This window comes from Canis lupus, chromosome 15 (genome assembly GCF_011100685.1).
Source record: "Canis lupus familiaris isolate Mischka breed German Shepherd chromosome 15, alternate assembly UU_Cfam_GSD_1.0, whole genome shotgun sequence".
In the NCBI taxonomy this organism is placed as follows: Eukaryota; Metazoa; Chordata; class Mammalia; order Carnivora; family Canidae; genus Canis; species Canis lupus.
Window position 1 is genome coordinate 62,659,118 of NC_049236.1, and position 11,806 is coordinate 62,670,923.

General features: G+C 35.5%; 1 long non-coding RNA gene across 3 annotated transcripts in view; it reads right to left on the reverse strand.

Annotated features, from left to right (window-relative positions):
- Positions 1-7,714, reverse strand: part of LOC102152603 — a 76,106-nt gene extending 68,392 nt beyond the window's left edge. For 2 of the 3 annotated variants that reach the window (XR_005370033.1, XR_005370032.1), the window contains exon 1: positions 7,682-7,714. This is a non-coding gene — a long non-coding RNA (uncharacterized LOC102152603). The remainder of the gene's footprint in view (positions 1-7,681) is intronic. The other variant, XR_005370034.1, reaches the window with a different exon arrangement.
- Between the last annotated feature and the right edge of the window lie 4,092 nt (positions 7,715-11,806).

Genomic DNA, 11,806 nt, shown 5'->3' on the forward strand with positions numbered 1-11,806 from the left:
CTTTTAGTAGAAAATGAAGTATGAAGAAAAAAGGAAATCTTACTCTGGTCTATTGTGTGGCTATTCCTAAAATATTCAATTCTTTTTAAGATTTTATTTATTTATTCATGAGACAGAGAGGCAGAGACACAGGCAGAGGGAGAAGCAGGCTCCACGCAGGGAGCCGGACATGGGACTTGATCCCAGGACCCCTGGATCACGCCCTGGGCCGAAGGCAGGCCCTCAACCACTGAGCCACCTAAGTACCCCTATTCAATTTGTTGTTGGAAACTTCATTCTAAGACTTCATTAATAAATTGCAGCTTATCTGGAAGTGAGTAATCATGGCATTCGAAAGGGCACTGAAAATAGATTAAGAATAACAAAAATATTGAAGAAGAGATGAAGTAGGGCATATATAACAATAACTACTTTCAAATCGTTAAAACATTGTCACAAGGGTTATAATTCTGTGTAACTTCAGAGAGTAGCACCGAGTAGTTAGAAATTACATGAACATATATTTGTGCTCAAAATAATGAAAGAATTCTGTCAAAAATGCTCATAAAACTTAAACGACTCTGTAAGGGAATTCAATAAGTTTTCTCTGAGAAAATCTCTAAGGCCCTTGCAGATGCTGAGAGGCTGTGAATCTGCTACTTTGGAAAAACAGAATATTTTCATTCTGAAGTTCAAGTAAGACTTTTAGCTCAAAGCTCAACATGGGCTCATCCTATATACAAGTCAAAGTTTCTCAGAGTAATTATTATAAATCATAATCTCTTTGAAATATTGATCTACTTTTAAAGACAAGAAATACCTCAGGTGGCTTATTCATGATTTTACCCATCACTTACACTTTTGAAAGGGTATTTTAGAACTACGTATGTTCAAAAGGGCTTTTATATACATTCTCTACAAAAGTATAAAAGGAAAACCTTAAGTAACCTAACATGACTTCTATAACACTGGATTCATTAAATTGTACTGGATAAACTTTTTGGAAGAAATCTCTCAAAGAAAATAAAATGCCTAACATATATTGTAAGGTTAAATTTGCTCCTTGAAAATGAAAATTGCCGAACTCCCCATATGTCATAGAATAGTGACAAATGTAGAAACCAGGTATTAGGATCACTCGACTTTAGTTAATTGTTTTAATTAGATACAGAATGATAAAAAGATACAATATTACATATATGTTCAATAATGTTATAAACTAAGATAATATTTGCTACAGAAGCAATATTTCTGAATAAAACAAAAACTGATATATCATAAGCATATGAGCTGTTTTTACTCTTAAATGAGTAATTTTATCTGAAATTTGAAAAAATAAGTCTGAAATCTTCTTTGGTAAAAATAAAGATATTATGACTTTTATATATTTTAACCCTAATCTGTTGTGGTTCTCTGTTAATCTGTGCTTATACTTCAGCATCAAATCATAAATATTACTTTTTCCTCACCTTAATAAATGGTCTTTTTGATCTATTTTTTTTTGCTTCAGTTTTTTTTTTTTTACACTGGATAACTTCATTCAAAAGTTAAGAAAATAATTTTAAGACATTTTGTTGTGTACATTAATTCTGAAACATCTTTTATTTGCATGCAGTAAAACTTGCTACCCTCTCCTTAAAATCTAAGAAATAAGGTCAAGAATGAACATCAAGAGCTCCTGGGGGCGGAAAAAAAAGGGTTCAGCAAAATTTTAGAACAAGAATGGTGGGGGGTGGTCCTCAGGGCCTCAACCTAATTTCATGTGACCAGAGGCAATTAGTCTACAAGATGATATTGCTCTGACCTCAAGACTGCAACCAGCAAAAACGTAGCTAGAGATCTTTTGTGCTCACCTCATATTCAGAGTGCGAACTGACTTGGGAATAACTAATCTGAAGAGGCAGGAGGAATTCATGTCATTTTTATCCTAAAGATGCTTAAATTGATGACTTCATTTTGTTAAGCTTTATTCTATAGTATTCTCATTTGGCGCAATTAGGTGAACAGTTTTCTGATTCTAAAAATAATGCAAAATAAAGCATTTTTATTATAAAAATTGTGAATAGAGATTTAATATATATGATAAACAATTATTCTAAGTTACTGTCAGGCTTGTGCATGCATGTGAGGGAGACTAAGGGAAAAGGAGAGACAGAGAAAGGGAAAGAAGTAATTTAATGTTGATATCAGAATTACTCACAAGGCTTAAAAATCCTCTTTGTTTAGTAACATATAATGGTTAACATGTCATGGCAGCAAGACATACCACCACCAAATGCTAGTATGTATTCAGCACTAGTGTGTATCATGCTTTTCTTAGCATATTAAAGTCTTAAGAGACATAAAGATGAAAGGAGTTCATTGAGATAGAATGTCCCCATTAACATGGTTGAAGGCATGATCCCCAAAAGAAGATTCCCTGGAGGAAGTAATGGCTAATGGATTTTAAAAAATGGATGGCTTAACTTTCACCATTTAGCTTTTGGATGTGATGCATAGAGGTATAACCCACTGCCCCCCCCCCAAAAAAAAATCCCCAAAATTAAGTGAAACTATGTCACCTTTAATAGCCCACTTTAGCTTGAAGAATAAGGACTTTAGAATAGTGTCCAAAGGGAGAAATGTATAAAATCAAAAATAACAAGAGAATTAAGCCTGCCTTCCCCAGGAGAGCTGTAGGTATTGGGTAAAATGCTAAATTTCTCACCATACATGTAATCCTTAAATTATCTGAATATAGGCCATGTAGAGAATTGAAAGACATAATTTGAGACAATCTAGGGACAGATATTCATGTTATAATTTATTATCTTTAATTGTATAGATTCTTTCCATGGGAACAAAAAAAAAATATCAAATACACTCTCTAAAATGGAACATAATCTTCAGAAACACACTCTATAACAACAGGAACAACATATTGTATAGGTTTATGTGGAGCTGTTTAGCTCTTCAGAGCAGTTTTGCTTTGCTTTTGCAAATCCCCAATTTTCCCATCTCCCAATCAAACTGATGAGTTAGTCATCACAGGTGAACAGATTATGCTAAATTAAAGAATGCAGACACATAAATCTACATATTGTGTGATTCTAATTATATGAAATTATATATGAAGTTATATATATATGAAGTTTCATATATTGTATGAAATTATATATTATATGAAGTTATCCCATTAGACAAATTTAATTTTTGTTGTGCTTTTTCTCTGCAGTTTTTAAATTCCAAATTTAGTGGAATAATATAGTCAGGTAGAAGAATCTCTTTAGGATGTTGATTATAATTGCTCTTCTAGGTCAGTCAGACATGTGAAGAATGAAAAAACATTGTGTTATTTTTTTCCACCAGGAACATGCTCTTTAAACCTTCATTCTAGTCAGCTTTTCTCTTTCATCTAAAAATGAAGTTTGTGGTTTTATTCCTATAGATTTTCTTAGGGTTTCTCTTTTGGTTTAAAGATAGATATTTTTTGGTCATGTTTTAAGTTGTGGTTTAATTAATGTTTTTAGGAAACATTAAAAATTAACTATATTTTAAATTAATTGATACATGTCTTTAATATGGAACTATCTCACTAAAGTTTGTTTATTTATCAGTTAAATCAAAATGTTTTTTGAGTGCCTGTTTTCCTGAGCAAGTAACATTATCTAAAATTAACAACAAAAAATGTTTTTTAAATAAAATTCCTGATAATTGTGTGGGCATGAAGTTGTTTGTAATAGTCTCACAATTTTTAAGCTTCTCTCCATGTGTTTTCATAGGCAACTTATTTCCTATTCAGAGCTACTATGTATAGTTAATAAACATTCTATAATCCAGGAGTCAACCTTATTCAAATCTCTTTATCTGGTTCTGATTTTGCCTCTTAGACTTTTCTAAGGAGATAAGAAGATAGCTAAGAAGATAGCTTCTCTCTTCACTCTTACAAATTATGCTCCTCCTCCTTTTATCAAGTTCAAGCCTCCTATTAAGGAAGTATAATTGGTTTCTTTTTCTCTTCCACTTACTGCTACCATTGCCTACTTCATCCATTTAACCTTAGTTTCTGTCCCTACTAGGATTGAGGCTTGGAAGGAAGATAGATGAGGTAAGTGGAAATTTGCTTTTTTGGCCAGCAAGCTTACAGTTTTAACCTTGGGATTCCCTGAAACTGATAGGCTTATAGCCAGACTCTTTTCTCCTGAGCATCTTCAGAGTGTTTTGAGGAAATCTCTCCCCAGCTGTTGGGATCTCTCAACTGTAGCCTCCTTGACATGAATAAATTTATTTTTTTCTTCTAGTAACTCATTTTCTTCTCAGACCACAGGGATGTTCATGAATTCCATCTTCTCTATGATCATGTATATTTGTCCCCAAAAGGCAGCCTTTTCCAACAGGTTGTAAGATATCGGCTCTTTTTGATGCATGGCTCCATATCTGGTCCATAGGCTCCACCCATTCTTTCTCCTGGCAAACTCAGGAAATATATGCTCCTCTCAATCTGGCAGTCTCATTGACTCTGCCAGCAGAGCAGCCAGCCAGTCTCTCACTCTTTCCTTTGGAACTTCCAGGCAGCAGTCAGCCAAACCTCGGCTCAAGCTGCCAGAGTAAAGCAAACAGTGGTCTTTGTCTCCATGAAACACTTCTCTCTTGATGAAGAGGCAACATGCAACAAGAGAATGCACATAAGTCTCTAAAAATGCTTTCTAGGTCATTTTACTCAAGTTAGGTTTAAAGTTAGGAAACGTCCCAATACACTATACCCAGGTGTAAGGGGTTAAGGGCTGTTGGCTACTAATTATGAACAAATTTTACTTCTATTCTTTTTTTTCTTAACTTCTACTTCTAATATAGGTTTTGTATTATGTCCCAGCAGAAATGTCCTTTATATATTCAGTGGTCAATTATTTCATAGTTTCATTCATAAATTGGAGTATTCATTCTCAATATTTTTAATTAGATTTGTCACACCTTGCAGATTTATCTACACTTAAAAACTTCTGGCGGTTAATTTCAGATTAAATTTTCATTGATTATTTTACTTTAGTGATGTGTTCATCCTTCTGGAGTTGAACCAGTCTGGTGTTTCCTCTTAATGTAATAATTCACTTAATATTTAATTCTATAAATTTATCTTTAACTAAGCTTTGGTTGTACTCTACTAAAAATATTTGTAGATCATATTTGTAAAACATTTATTTACCTATGCCAGACACCATACTAAGTGCTTTATCTTTATTATCTCAATGAATCCAGATAGAACTCTTATCAGTAAAGGGTTATTATTATTACTATAGTTTATAATTATACAAAGTAAGACTTAGGGAACTAAATTAACTAACCAACTTTTACAGATCAAATAAGTTTCAAAACCAGAATTTAATCCTAGGAAATCCTACTTTACTGTCATATGTCATTTTACCACTTCCCATTATTTATATTCCTTTCTTATTTCTTTGTAAAATGCCTATATTTGTGGTTGTGATATCTCCCGAAATTCTTTTAGAATGAAATCTTAGTATTTATTACCTAGAATAGTTTTGTTTAAACTTCTGTTGTTAATTTTGAGTGAACTTCCAGCAAGACAATGTGAGCAATTCTAATGAGCCATTCTCCAGTGAAACTGATAAAAATGAAAACAAAGCAAAATAAAAACAAAAAGCACTTAAAGCCTAAGGTCAAATGGCAAAAAAAAAAAAAAAAAACTATCGAAAATATCTACAAAAATTCAGTAAGAAAAGCAAGAATCTATGATATTTGAATGAGGTCTGATGCCTCCCTCAATGAGGTGGTGACTGCACTCCAGAGTACTACAACCATGAGGGAGAGATTCACCCTTTACCAGCTCCCAGCCAGAGGGCTTTCTTCACAGGAGGAGCTGGATTCCAACATTTCTCATCCTGCCCCCAGGTACCTATTGCTGAGGCTAATTATTAGATGAGTGTGGCCAATAGGTGAAGGCTCTATTTTCTGTCCCTCTTCCATTCAAATAGACTGGAGGCCCTACACTTGGTATGACATGCTGAGAATAGTGAGGACCCAAGAGCACTTCTATAAGCTTAGAAGTAGGTACACTTGTGTCAAGAAGAACATAGGCCCCTTCTCCCCCTTCCCCCCCCCCACCAAGTACTCAGTTTTTTAAGTGAAGATATTCAGATAGAAGCTTGCTCCTGTCCCCAGCTCTAGATTCGGAGCCCTGGATCAGAGATTTGTTTGGGGGAAAATTCAGGTCATAAAACAGATAACTCCTAATCTCTTCTCAAAGGAATTGACCTCATTAGCAACAAAGTATGGAATTGGAGTGTTTCCCTAAAGCCAAAGGGAAATAAACTACAAATAAATAGCTTTTATTAATATGACCACAAAAATATACTGATAAATATACATAGATAGGCAAATAGAGCTATACAGTATGACCACATGGGGCTTATCCCAGGGATGTGATGTTGGTTCAAAATCTTGAAATCACCACCAATGTAATACATCATATCAGTACAGTAAAAAAAATAAAAATAAATATCACAGGATAATCTGAATAGATATAGATGATCTGACAAAATCAATAGCTTTTTGTGATAAATATACTGAACAAACTCAACCAAACAAAAAACACTGAATAGAAAGGAACTAGGAATAGAAAGGAAATTCTTCAACGTGATGAAGGGCACTTATGCAAACCCACAGACTGCATCATACTTAGTGGAGAAAGACTGGATGCTTTTCCCTAAGATCAGGAACAAAAAGTGGATGTTCATTTTCATCACTTCAAGATTGTACCGGAGCAAAGTTCTAGCTAAGGCCATCAGGTAATCATTAGCTAGGTAATGTGGTTCCACTTCTAACAGAGGTAGAAATCTCATTAAAAATGAGTCTAAAAGGGGAGTGTTCACTCACAGGTCAAGGGGTGAGGGGGTTGGTGGGTCAGGGAAGGACTCCTGGATGAGGTGATGGATGATCTCGTAAAGCAGAACAGAAAATCCCCCAAGTATATGAGTCCAAGGACACCATCCTAGGGAGAAGGATCAGCATTTGAAAACCTCAGGGAGCTCATACTGAGAAAATGTATAGGCATCAGGGCAGAGGTATGAGATCAGACGGAAATAAAGGCACCACGGAGGGCCCTGTGCACTGGTGACATCAGTACATGAGACCATACAAAGCATGTCTGAGGATCAGACTGGGTTAGACCTCAAGTGCATTGGAGTGTGGGTCACTGCTGCTGTTACTGTTGAAAAAAAGTGATTTTGTACAGGTGACACTCCTTCATGGACACCTCCAGAAATAACAGTGAGACTCTGAGGGGCCTGGAAGTCCTATGTTATGCAAGGTGAGGACAAAAAAAAAACAAAACAAAAACTGATGGAGTCGGATCCTTGACTCTATCCATATGAATTTCAGGGAAAGAGATCTATGCCCACACACAAACACACACTCACAAAAGCTAAACATAAAATACTGAGGTGTTTGCTCAGTCTACATTGCTTGCTGTTTTCCACTCTTCTATTTTAGCAAACGATGATATTGTAGTGATGAGTCATCTGCATACTGAAAAGCACCGAGTATGGAGGGTATATAAAAAGTCGAGGGAAAATAGAATGACGTTTTCTTATGCTATTATATGGGTATTGCAGATGTCAGCATCCTGTTGATTTTAAATTCTGAATCGGCTATGAATATAGCAATAGATAAAAGAGAACCATTTATTAAAGTGCGGGGAACTTACTGGTGTGCTGCTGTTCTGTTGTCCACCGTTGCCATGGTAACAGTATCTACTGTGCAGAAAGGAGTTGTAACTACCCACTGTTTGTATGTCATTGGAAGGGACACAATGCTGCTAAATTGGAAGCATCAGAGATGGGCTTAAATTTAAAAATTTTAGAAGAGGATCATAATACAAGTGTAGAGTTGAGGTTGTTTTTTTTTTATATATATATATATGACCATAATAGGAAGAAAAAGGAATTTAGCAATAACTGAATAATTAGTAAGACAAAGTACGGAGAGAAAAGAAGAAGAAAGTTACAGGTTTATGTTAGCTATTTCTGTAACTTTTTGATGCAATTTCTCACCACTTGAATAAACAATAATGAATTATACGACCGTAGGAAGAAAATTGATAAAGCGGTGCAGTGTGTTTTGACTTTGTAGAGCATATTCTATAGCTGTTTTTTACTGCTGACCATCTGCCTAATAAAACGACACTGCAGCACAATGAACTCTTGAGGGGAAATTTCTATTTGTTTTAAACACTTTGTCAGAAAAATATATATATAACTAAGAGCTGTATACTGCTCTTGGAATACTATATTATTTTCTCAATTTTCAATAGTAATCCAATTTCTTTTACTTTCAGCTCAGTGGATTTAGAATAAATGACAGAAAGTATGAGGCTTAGCTCACGATGAAATACTTTTCTATGGCTTCCAAGATATTTCTATCTTCCCATACCGAAGGCACTTGCTAGTCCCAAATATATTTTCATTTACTCTAGGCTCGAATAAGTGAGCTAGAAAATTGAGTCAGAAAGAGAAATGACACTGAGTAGTCTTTGTTCTATAGATTATGGATGTGACCATGAAGTACCTGCAATCCTGATTAAATTTAACTGTTCATCCACTGTCACTCCGCATCTGCCCAGCTCAATGTGGTTTGATACAAACACAAGATGACACTGATTAGCCCGCTTTAAATTATGACTGTGGATGTAAACTGAGCGTTAAGGTTGTCTGGCAGTCATGCCATATTTCCTCCTTTAAACAATTATTTAACATCATCTGTCCTGTCCTTAAATTTCCAACATTTCTCCCCATCTTCACTGTCAGCTAATGCATTTGTTTTCCACTTTACTGGAAGATATAAGCGGCAGGAAGAGAAACACCACAGATTCCTACCGCCACGTTTATGCACGTGCCAGCATCTGTACTCTAATTTCAGCCATTTTTCCTTTTTTTTTTTTTTTTTTTTTTGAGAACAGTGTGGAGGGGCCTCTAAAAGTTAGAGCTGCCCTATCGTCCAGCAATGGTACTACCATGTGTTTACCCAAAGGATGCAAAAATACTGATTCCAAAGGGCACATGCACCTGATGTTTATAGCAGCATTATCAACAATAACCAAATTATGGAAAGACCCCAAGTGTCCATCAACTGATGGATGGATAAAGAAGTGGCGCGCGCGTGCACACACACACACACACTCACATACACATGCACACAATGGTATATCACTCATCCATCAAAAAGAATGAAATCTTGCCATTTGCAACGATGTGGATGGAGCTAGAATGTATTATGCTAAGCAAAACCTGTCAGTCAAAGAAAGATAAATACCATACGATTTCACTCATGTGGAATTTAAGAAACAAAACAAATGAACATAGGAGAAAGAAAGAGAGAAAAGCAAACCGTAAGAGACTCTTAACTATGGAGAACAAACTGAAGGTTGCTGGAGGGGAGGTGGGTGAGGGGGTGGGCTAAATCGGTGATGGGGATTATGGGGTGGGGGGAGCACGTGTGATGAGCACCGGGTGTTCTATGTACATGATGAATCATTAAATTCTACTCCTGAAAACAATATTGCATTGTATGTTAACTAACTGTAATTTAAACAAAAACTTGAAACAAGCAAACAAAAAAGATGAAATGTATGGACTAGCCAAAGAAAATCATTTTATTTGTTATCTCCTCTCCCCTACATGATTCTGTCCCAGCAACCACCCCCATTTAATTCCTTCATTAATTTTCCTCTCAACTGCATTCTTCCCATTATGTATAATCATACTATAAATACTACCTTGAATAAATTATTTTCATCTTCAAACTTCTTGAAAGAGATGCTTACAATTTCTGTCCCTAAATTCTCTCCTTCTGTTCTTTTATACCCATTTCAGTCCGACTCTCCTACCATTCCACCATGACTCCGTCAATGTCACAAATAAAATGTGATTGTTAAATTCAACAGTTAGTTCTCAGACCTCACCGTACTTGTCCTGTCACCAGCATAGGGTAGTTGATCATTATCTTCTAGAAAAAACTCTCTTCAATTGGCTTTCAAGGTGTCACATTCTGCTTTTTCTATTTATTTGGCCTCTCAATCCAAATCTCATTTATTACGCTCACCTCTTTTATCTGATTTCTTCTCATGTAAGTGCCCCAAATCATGTCTTTGGTTTTTTCACTCTCTATCTCTCTCTTTTTAATAATTATTTGTGAGAGAAAGAGAGAGAGAGAGGTGGGGGGGGGGCAAGGAAGGGCAGAAAGAGAGAGGGAGAGAGTCTTAAACAGACTTCACATTGAGTGCAGGGCTCTGTGCAGGGCTCCAGCATATGACCCCCGAAATCACAACCTGAGCTGAAACCAAGAGTCTAAGGCTCAAACAGCTGCACCACTGAGGCACCTCAGCCTGTCACTGTTTTGTTGATCTCATCTGGTCTCAAGCCAGTGCCTACCATCTGGGTGACTCCTGCTGATAAGTACATGTCTCCTACAATGTTTTCTTAAACATCAGACTCATAAATCCAACTGCCTACATAATACCTCCACTTGCATGTCTAAATATATCTCAGTTAACATAGTCATAAATTTACTTCCTATCAAAGTCTCTAAACCCGTACATCCTGTAGTTTTTCCCAATACAAAGATGACAATGCCATCCTTCCACTTGCTCAGGAAAAAGCTAAGTTTTATTATAAAAGTTTGTCGTTGTTTATTTTTATTTTTTAAAAAAAATATTTAATCATCATATACCCACTCTCCTTAATCATGTTAGTGCCTTGAAGTCTACTTTGTCAAATATGGTTTCCTGGCACTGAAATTTTGCCAATAAAAAAGTCATTTTTTATTGTTCTGAATTAGGCTGAATTTTTTTCTGAGTATATAATTCTAAGTTGGCTTTTTTTTTTTTTTTTTTTTTTGGTTCTTTTCCACTTACAATTGTTCTGTTATTTTCTGGCTTTCATATTTTCTGATAAGAATTTTACTGTTATTTATTTGTCTTTTCTATACACTTTTTATGGCTATATTTAAGATTTCTTTTTTTTTTTTTAAATCAATGATTTTTAGCGACTTGATTATATAGTGCCTTTGTGTAATTTTACGTTTCTTCACTTAGGGTTCATGCACTTCATGTGTCTGTGAATTTATAATACTAAATTCAGAAAATTTTCAGCCATTGGCTGTTCAAATATTTGTCAACACACACTCTCTCTCTCCCCTTTCTTCTCTCCTTTTGGGACTCCAGTTACACCTAAATAGATTGCTTGATTTTGTCTCACACATCACTTTTTAATTTTTTCTTCAGATTTTATTTTCTCCTTGTATATTATTTTGGATGGTTTATTTTATATCTTCAAATTTACCAGCCCTTATAAAACCTTGATATTCTCCCATGAAATCCATGTCAGAAGTCCAATTATGGATCTTTAAGATAATAAATTTTTTTTTTAAATTTTATTTACTTATGATAGGCACACAGCGAGAGAGAGAGAGGCAGAGACACAGGCAGAGGGAGAAGCAGGCTCCATGCACCGGGAGCCCGACGTGGGATTCGATCCCAGGTCTCCAGGATCGCGCCCTGGGCCAAAGGCAGGCGCTAAACCGCTGCGCCACCCAGGGATCCCAAGATAATAAATTTATGTTGGTTTAAGTCACTGAGTTTGTAGTAATTTTGTTACAGCAACACAGGAAATTCATACAGAGAAGAAGGAGTTAAAGCATATAACCTGGGACACTTTAAATTTTTTTTTTTTGCTGTTGATGCTGAGTAGGTAAGCAGGGACATGATGTTCAAAGTAAAAGAAGTTTAGCAACTCAGCATAATTTATTTGTTAACAAATTAACTAGAACTCCACAT